General features: G+C 37.3%; 1 pseudogene; it reads right to left on the minus strand.

Annotated features, from left to right (window-relative positions):
• Nucleotides 1-7,320: 7,320 nt before the first annotated feature.
• On the minus strand, nt 7,321-7,947 carry LOC149253795 (floricaula/leafy-like protein FL1 pseudogene; annotated as a pseudogene).
• Between the last annotated feature and the right edge of the window lie 408 nt (nt 7,948-8,355).

Raw genomic sequence — 8,355 nt, forward strand, 5'->3', positions numbered from 1 at the left:
TAGGCTTTGAATTTAAAACTTTTCAGCGTTTTCAAAGTCGGGCCAAATATTCTAGATATCTTCTTTCCATTTAAAAATTTTCAGCATTTTCAAAGACGACCAAATGTTCCAAATATCTTATTACTCTCTTTCCCAGTTACAAACCCCAACACTGATATAATAAAAAGGCAAAGAAAAATTTGATTTAAACTTTCAGCAGCTTTACAGGCGGCCAAACCTGTCAAAAAATTTCTTTCCATTTCTTTAGAGTACTACTATTTTTCATTTACAAGCCTGAAAACTGGAAACAAAAAAGCAATGCAAAATTAAATAGCACCTATTATACCGAGCGACATCCAGAACTCATCCAAACAGGGTTCCCATTTTCGGAAAAAGAATTAATCTTTTCTGGCCTTGCTTCAAATTTCACAGTGTAGTTTGAAGTTCTCTGCATCCTCTAAACCGCTTTAAGCCCGGATTTCCTAAAATTTTGCATTAGCGAAAACAACGCATTTTTTAGTTGGGAATTTATCTGGTTTGGCAGCTTACAGCCGTGCCGGTCGCTTAATCCGCAAGACATTGAACTTTCCTCATCATATTTTACTCTGGGATTTGAAAGTCATGATGCTCTCCATGGATTTCAGGGGTTCCGAAGCCGCAGGGCTCATTGGTGGTGCGTGGCTCAAGTACTGGGTTGAGGTCGGCGCCGCGCTGTCCGTCGTGGGGCTCTTCAAAGCCTAGCTGAGCAGCGTTTCGCTCCATTTACTGGACATGGCAGGGATGGGCATCCTCCCCTCCATCATGGCCACGAGATCGCCGACCTTCAATACGCCCACTTGGGGCATCCTTATCTCCGCCTGCATGACGCTGGGGATTTCCTACGCGGTTTCAAATTTGAATTTCATTCGCCCGTGCACAATTTAAAAATTTGAGCATACTATCATGTATGCTCCATGCCATAACCTCCAAATGCATTGCGTACCCCATGGTACTGTCCACCCAATTTCTGGGATCCATCATGCCCATGGTGGATCATGTGGCATCATAAGCCATGGTTGATGAATGATGCACACATTCTCCTATTAATTGGAAACTGATTGTCGGGAAATGATGCACACGGGTTGACAGCCAAAGCTGATGTCAAAACTCGTGTCCAAGACTGTCCTTAGAGTCTCTTAAGAGAGCATTAATGTTTCTATGGAGGTGGAAATAGCTCTCGCCTTCTCCCATTAATCAGAAACTGTTCGCCGGGAAATGATGCACACGGGTTGACAGCCAGAGCCGATGTCAGAACCCATGTCCAAGACTGTCCTTAGAGTCTCTTAAGAGAGCATTAATGTTTCTATGGAGGTGGAAATAGCTCTCGCCCTCCTTCACAGTCCATACCTCCTATGTCATAAATGAGATCTGAGATCTGTTACATAACATTAATTTCTTAAAGCAATCAATTGGTTTGTGTGTATGTATCTCTCTACACTGCCAGGAGTGGACAATTAATGACTCAAATCGTACTTTGTATATAGAAAATCATATGAAAATATTCAGGTTTGATAGGTGTATTGTTTAATAATTGTTATGAGATTTGGTAGCGCATATATATATTTTATTTTTAAATAAAAAAAAAATTATTAACATTCAATTTTAAAGTACATAAAATTAATTATTTAGTGTAAATGAACCAATTAGAAAATAGAAATTCAAAGTTTAAAATTAATTTGTAATTTTCAAAATATTCAGTTTCATATTTATTTTTTTCAAAACTTTAAAATTAAAAGTCAAATTTTTTTAACCAAAAACAAAAATACAACCAGACTGGGATGCATTCATAGTGGATCTAACTTTGTTGTTCATGTTTGCATGTAATTAACAACAACGATTTATGCATAGTAAAAAAAGAGATATAAGATTCAAATTACTTCATGGTTTAGCTACACAACTACCAGTTTGTTACAATAGACTAAGATGTTGAAGAACTTTGACCTTCACAAATGTTGTTGAGAATAGTGCTTGTACTACCCAGCAAATGTGTTATATTTTATTGGAATTTGGGAATGACATGTAATTAACAACAACAATTTATGTACAAAGAAGGAAATGGAAATAAGATTCAATTTACTTCATGGCTTAGCTACACAACTACAAGTTTATTACAATAGACTAAGATGTTGAAGAACTTTGACCTTCACAAATGTTGTTGAGAGTAGTGCTTGTACTACCCAATAAATGTGTTATATTTGATTGCAATTTGGGAATGGCACCAGGGCTCAAAAAAGTGTCTCTGATGTTTTGCAGCATGCCTAGAATGACCATCATAGTAGGTCGTCCTTTAGGAGATTCATTTGTGCAAAGCAATCCCACATTTATTAATGAACTAAGATTATTGAGATTATTATCTTCCTCAGTACAACTACCCGTCCTCCTTAGTAAACCCAAGTCCACCACATCCATTAGTCGGTTTGGAAAACTGCTACCCACCCATTTTTGCAAGTTCATTCCTTCGACAAACATGTCGTGGGTGGGCTTCTTTCTAGTGAGCATTTCCAAGAGCACTATTCCATAACTATAAAAATCACCATTTGTTGTGACTTGTCACCCCTCTCCATATTCTGCATTCATAGATCATCATCTTAAGGTTTTTAATTCACAATGGTTAATAAAGATTTAGAAAAAAAAATTCACAAGATTAATTAAAATATGGTATGTAGTTTAAATAATACCTGGAGGAATGTAGCCTGTAGATCCTTTGAGTGCATTTGTGGAAGTATCCCCATCTTCATTATTTGCAAAACATATAATAGCAATGCCAAAGTCTATTAAATATGTAGTCATATCTTCACCCAACAACACATTCTTGGGTTTCAAATCACAATGAATGATTTGCAGAAAACAATGTTGATGGAGATATGTCATGCCGTCGGCGATATCTATTGCTATATTCAACCTTTGAATCAAATTCAAACCACTTTGTTCTCCATCATCGGGATATAACCACTTTTCCGAGCTTCCATTTGGCATTAATGGAAATATCAAAGCTTTGATTTGGAGATCTGAATAACAAGTTATGACCCAAATCAAATTTCGGTGTCTAACTCTACCCAAAACTTTGCACTCTTTATAAAAACTCTTTTGAGCCCCTTCATTTTGTAGATTGAGAAGCTTGACAGCAACCATTGTGCCATCATTCAAAATCCCTTTGTACACTTTTCCAAAACTACCAATTCCTAACAAGTTTGCATCACTAAATTCATTTGTTGCAATGGCGAGCTCTGCATAGGAGATTCTTCGATGCCCCACATTTAATGATGGACCAATCTCTCTCTGAATATTTCTCCTGCAATTCCGTCTCCACAAGATTGCAAGAAACAAACACAATACAACAGTTGCTACAACAACAACAAATATGATAACTCTTTTGAGATTTGAAACACTTTTATGTTTATGAGCATAGCACGGTGGTAGATTTACCCAAGGTCCACATAGACCAAGATTTCCCATAAATGTTGTGGCACCAGTCTTTTTGAAAACTCCACCTTTAGGGACTTCTCCTGATATCTTGTTGAAAGAAAAATTCAAGTGATGGAGCATTGTGAGATTTGCTAGTGATATAGGTATTCAACCTGACAAATTTTTGGAGGACAGATCTAGGTCATGAAGACTTAGAAGTTCACTGATTGACATTGGAATTGGACCTTCAAGTGCATTGTAAGAAAGATTCCGATATTCTACTTCTTTGCTACTTCCAAGGATACTTGGAATGTAACCAGTTATTTGATTTGCAGAAATATCTATAGCTTGAAGCTTATTGAACTTTCCTAGTTCTAAAGGCACATGGCCACTTAATAAATTATTTGACAAGTTGAAATAGAAGGCTAAATTTTCAAGGCCTACAATCTCTTGAGGTATGTGCCCACTAAGCTTGTTGTATGATAGATCTAGCTCTAGTAAGTTCACACATTTCCCTACACTTGCAGGTATGTTTCCTGATAACTGGTTATGATTAAGATCTAAATATCTTAGTTATTGGAGGTTGGCCACAAAATCAGGGATTTTCCAGACAAATTATTTCCAAAGAGATATAAGAGACCTAAACTCTTTAGCTACCCAATTTCCATTGGGATGTTTCCTTGTAAATTATTGGAATCCAGATATAACCTCTCTAACTTCTGAAGCATATTAACTGAATAAGGGATTGACCCTGTAAAAGAATTGCCTTCTAAACTAAGGAATATTAAGCTATTTAAATTTCCAATAGCAGGAGGGATTTCTCTAGCTAATTCATTGAAACCCAAGTCTAAGAAGTAGAGTTTTGTAGAGAGGTGGCCTATAGAAAACGGCGATTGCCCAGTGAAGTTATTCTCAGATAAGTCTACAAATTGTAGATCAGAAAAGTTACTAAGAGCAGTAATAATGGGGCATGTCGTGGTGTTTTCGCTAATAAGGTGATTGCCGCCCAAGTAAAGCCGCCGGAGATGTGTCAATTTACCCAACTCCATAGGCACTGTTCTGCTGAGTTGGTTATCTGGTAAGAAAATCAATTGTAACTTGGTACAATTGAAGAGGGATGAAGGAACGCTACCACTTAGCTGATTAGTACCCAGATAGAGATGTATTAACTAGGTGGTCTTCTTGGTACACAACTCCGACGGAATGTGGCCAACCAATTGGTTGTGACCTATATCCAATGATTCAATATTGGTGCAGTTGGACAATGAAGACGGAATGCGTCCCATGAGATGGTTCTCAAACAGATCAAGAATGATGAGCTGGCTTAGCACACCCAATTCGGAAGGGACACTACCGTGAAGGTTGTTACTTGCCAAATATAAGTACTGCAAAGAGGATATGTTTCCCAAGCAGTCCGGGATTGTTCCCGTCAAATTGTTAATTCCAAAGTTCATGAATACTAGGTTGGGGAGAACACATAGTTGTGGGGAAATGTTTGCTGTGAGATTATTATACGAGAGAGTCAAGTTCCGTAAACTGCAGCAGCTACCCAGAGTGGGCGGAATGGAACCCTGGAGTTGATTGTGAGACATGCGAAGCATCTTTAAGTGAGAGAGGGTTCCCAATTGATAGGAATGTTACCATGGAAACTGCTATTGTGAAAATCGAGTACTGTAAGAAAGGAGAGATTGGCGAGAAGGGGAGAGATTGTACCTTGTAATTCCATGATTGAAACATTGAGGGAAAAGACTCTCTGCCTGCACCTACTGCATATGATACCCGTCCAGTGGCATAATAAAACATTTGGCATCCAAGACGTGGCTAAAGACTAGGAGGGATCATATGTGATTACAGACTTGAATGCAAGTAGGGCGTGTTGATCGGAAGCATTGGTGAGACGAGGAGGATGGTGAGCATTAGAGAAATGGATGATGGGTGTGGAAAAGACAAAAGGAGGATTGAGAAAGAGAATGGAATAAAAGAGGAGTAGGTGGCAGCACCAGAAAAGAGAAGGGACGTAACAGGTATCCATCATTTCCTTCTCTGAAACACAACAATCACAATGCTTCAGAAAACCAAATTGTGATTGTTTATATAGACGCATAGATACATTTGTAACTTTGAATTTAGAATTCATAGAAATTAGAACTTGGAACAAAGTTGTCTCGAAATCGTCCAATCCGTCGAATTTTTTTATCAACGATGATGGTAAATACCTAGTTCACGCAAAGTAAGAAAGAATATCGCATTTCCATAAAATAAAGTTAATCAAAATGCATTGGTTGCATACACCACGAGAGTAAATTTAGTGACGAAAAGACCGTCCTTGCATTATCAGAAATCTTCCCGAGATCTTCTCCACTGCTAATTTTAAAAAAGAAAGACCGCACTCACATTAATTAAATCTTTCCGTCTATTTGAAGTTTGAATAAACGAAAAAGCATTCTCATTTTCAAGAAGAAAGACCTCACTGGGATTACTTATTAAATCTTGTCATCTGTTTGAAGTTTGAATAAAAGAAAGACCACACTCAAGAGATTAATTAAATCTTTCCGCCTGTTTGAAGTTTGAATAACCGAAAAAGCATTCTCATTTTCAAAAAGAAAAACCTCACTCGGATTAATTATTAAATATTGTCATCTGTTTGAAGTTTGAATAAATGAAAAAGCATTCTCATTTTAAAAAAGAAAGACCGCACTCAAGAGATTAATTAAATCTTGCCGTCTGTTTGAAGTTTGAATTATTTAAAAAGCATTTTCAGAAGTCTTGTGGAGATCATCAAGTCTGTTAATTTATTTTAAAAAAGAAAGACCGAAGTCAACTTAATTAAATATTTCCGTTTGTTTGAAGTTTGAAGAAACGACCCCATCTTAAGGAAATAATGAAAGAATAAGGTGTGTTTGATAAAATTAAACACGAAAGTTGTTGGAAATTTCTAGTAATTTCAAACAAAAACTGAACAGAGAAACAATGCTCTGTTTTAACAGGATCTTAACACAGGGAAGCAAAAAAATTTGTTTGCTGGAGAACAGAGTTTCACACACCAAAATAAACACTTTGTATTCATTAATCAAACCACTGCAGTTACAAATTTCTTCCTCTTACAGAGGGATTCTCCAAGAACTTCCACAAAACAAATTACTCTCTATCTTCTGGAAAATTACTCTGTTTTAGCTGCACATTTTTTACACTACTGTGTGTAAAAATAAAACTTACATTTACTGCTGTAAAATATCTTACATTCGCTTGCTGATTCTATTGCATTTCATATGCAACTACAAAAAAAAATTCACTTGCGCTGCTGCGCATTTTACATTGCATATGTTCAATTAACATCAAAAATTACATTTAACCTGTTGTAAGAAACTTTCTTACAAATTACATTCGCTGCTCTGTTCTTCCCTTTTTTTACTTCGCACTGCTGTGCATTTCATTACACATTCAATGAACAAAAAGGCTTTACATATTATATGTCCCGTAAGAAAAAAAAACTACATCCGTGAATAAAAGTAAACTTAAAGACTTTACCAACACTTACTAACCACAATAAATTCATTTATTACTTCAGCATGGTGAAAAATTAATTTCTCGTCCTTTACTGACAAACCTAGCGGTCAACCAAAAAATTTCACGCAATGTCATTTGCTGCAGGCCTGTACGCACCTTTGTTTTTAATCAACGGACATCCACCATCCTTTCAATCGGACGGCTATCGCTCAGTCGAATCAAACGAACATTACGTTCCAGGAAAAAAACGGTTTTGCAAATTTGTTGTGGACACGTGTTAGTCGGTGTACATTATCGCTGCCCTTCGGAGGAAAACCACTGCTTGGTGAAAAGCGGTGCGATAAGAGACTGTTGGTTTTGTGAATTAAATGCGCAGTTGGAATTATTATTTCAACACTCCCCTTTAATTTCAACTGCTGGGTTATCAGTCATACCCAGACAATTCCTCAAAAATTCGAAACTTTTCTGTCTATTCGTATCAGCTTTCCTTTCATCGCTCTCACTGCTGTGCTCAGGCACTCCAATCAATCCCGAGCCACAAAACTGTGCCTGGTTACTGTTCTGGAGAATAAGAGTACTGTCTTTGCAGTTGGCTATATCCATTGGGACATGATTTGCACTTGTGCTTTCTGGGAAAATCAGTTGGCCATTTGCTCTTAGTTCCTTACATGTTCCTTCGGATGCCATAGCAGTGGCAAAAATATTCTGATCATCATGTAATATCCTTTTTTTCTCTGCCTCAGACAAGATTTCCAACCTTTGCATCTCCAAGCTATCCTGCAACCTTTTCTTCTTTGCTCTTATGGCAGATTTAATTCCATATCTCTCCCCTATAAGAAGATCCATATGATAGAGTTCTACCAAGGTCTTCATCAAATCTTCAATCTCTTCCTCTGTCATATGGACAAGGGTGTTGGCAGTGAAGCCCATCTCGGCCATCTTGGCAAGAGTTACGTATTGAACTCCATACTCTTTAAACAGATCTTCAAGGAACTTCAATTCCTTTCTCCCATTCATGGGTTCTATCCATTTCCTATCCTTAATTTCTTCTTCAAAATGAATAGGGTCATCAACATGACAATATAAAGCAAAAAAAGAATTCATACCTTCATTGTTGCCTCTTGCTCATAAATATCACTTAAATTTATGAACTTCTTACCTCTTTCATTTGGTGTACAAGTGCTTGAAGAAGCACTTGAATTTCCTCCTTGTGATGTGCTTGGAGAAGCACTTTCATTTCTCCTCAAGGGTGTCCCTTGCTGCCCTTGTGTTGGAACTACTATTTGGGGATGTATTTCAGCCATATCCTCATCATCTTCATCATGTGACAAAGAGCTTTTAACATTCACTGTCTTCTCTATGCTTCCATCCCAACCTTCCTCCTCAATGAACTGAACATCTCTACTCACAAAAAACTTCTTGGTG

This window comes from Pinus tabuliformis, chromosome 7 (genome assembly GCF_031772625.1).
Source record: "Pinus tabuliformis cultivar Carrire ecotype Pingquan chromosome 7, CPIR1, whole genome shotgun sequence".
Classification (NCBI taxonomy): domain Eukaryota; kingdom Viridiplantae; phylum Streptophyta; class Pinopsida; order Pinales; family Pinaceae; genus Pinus; species Pinus tabuliformis.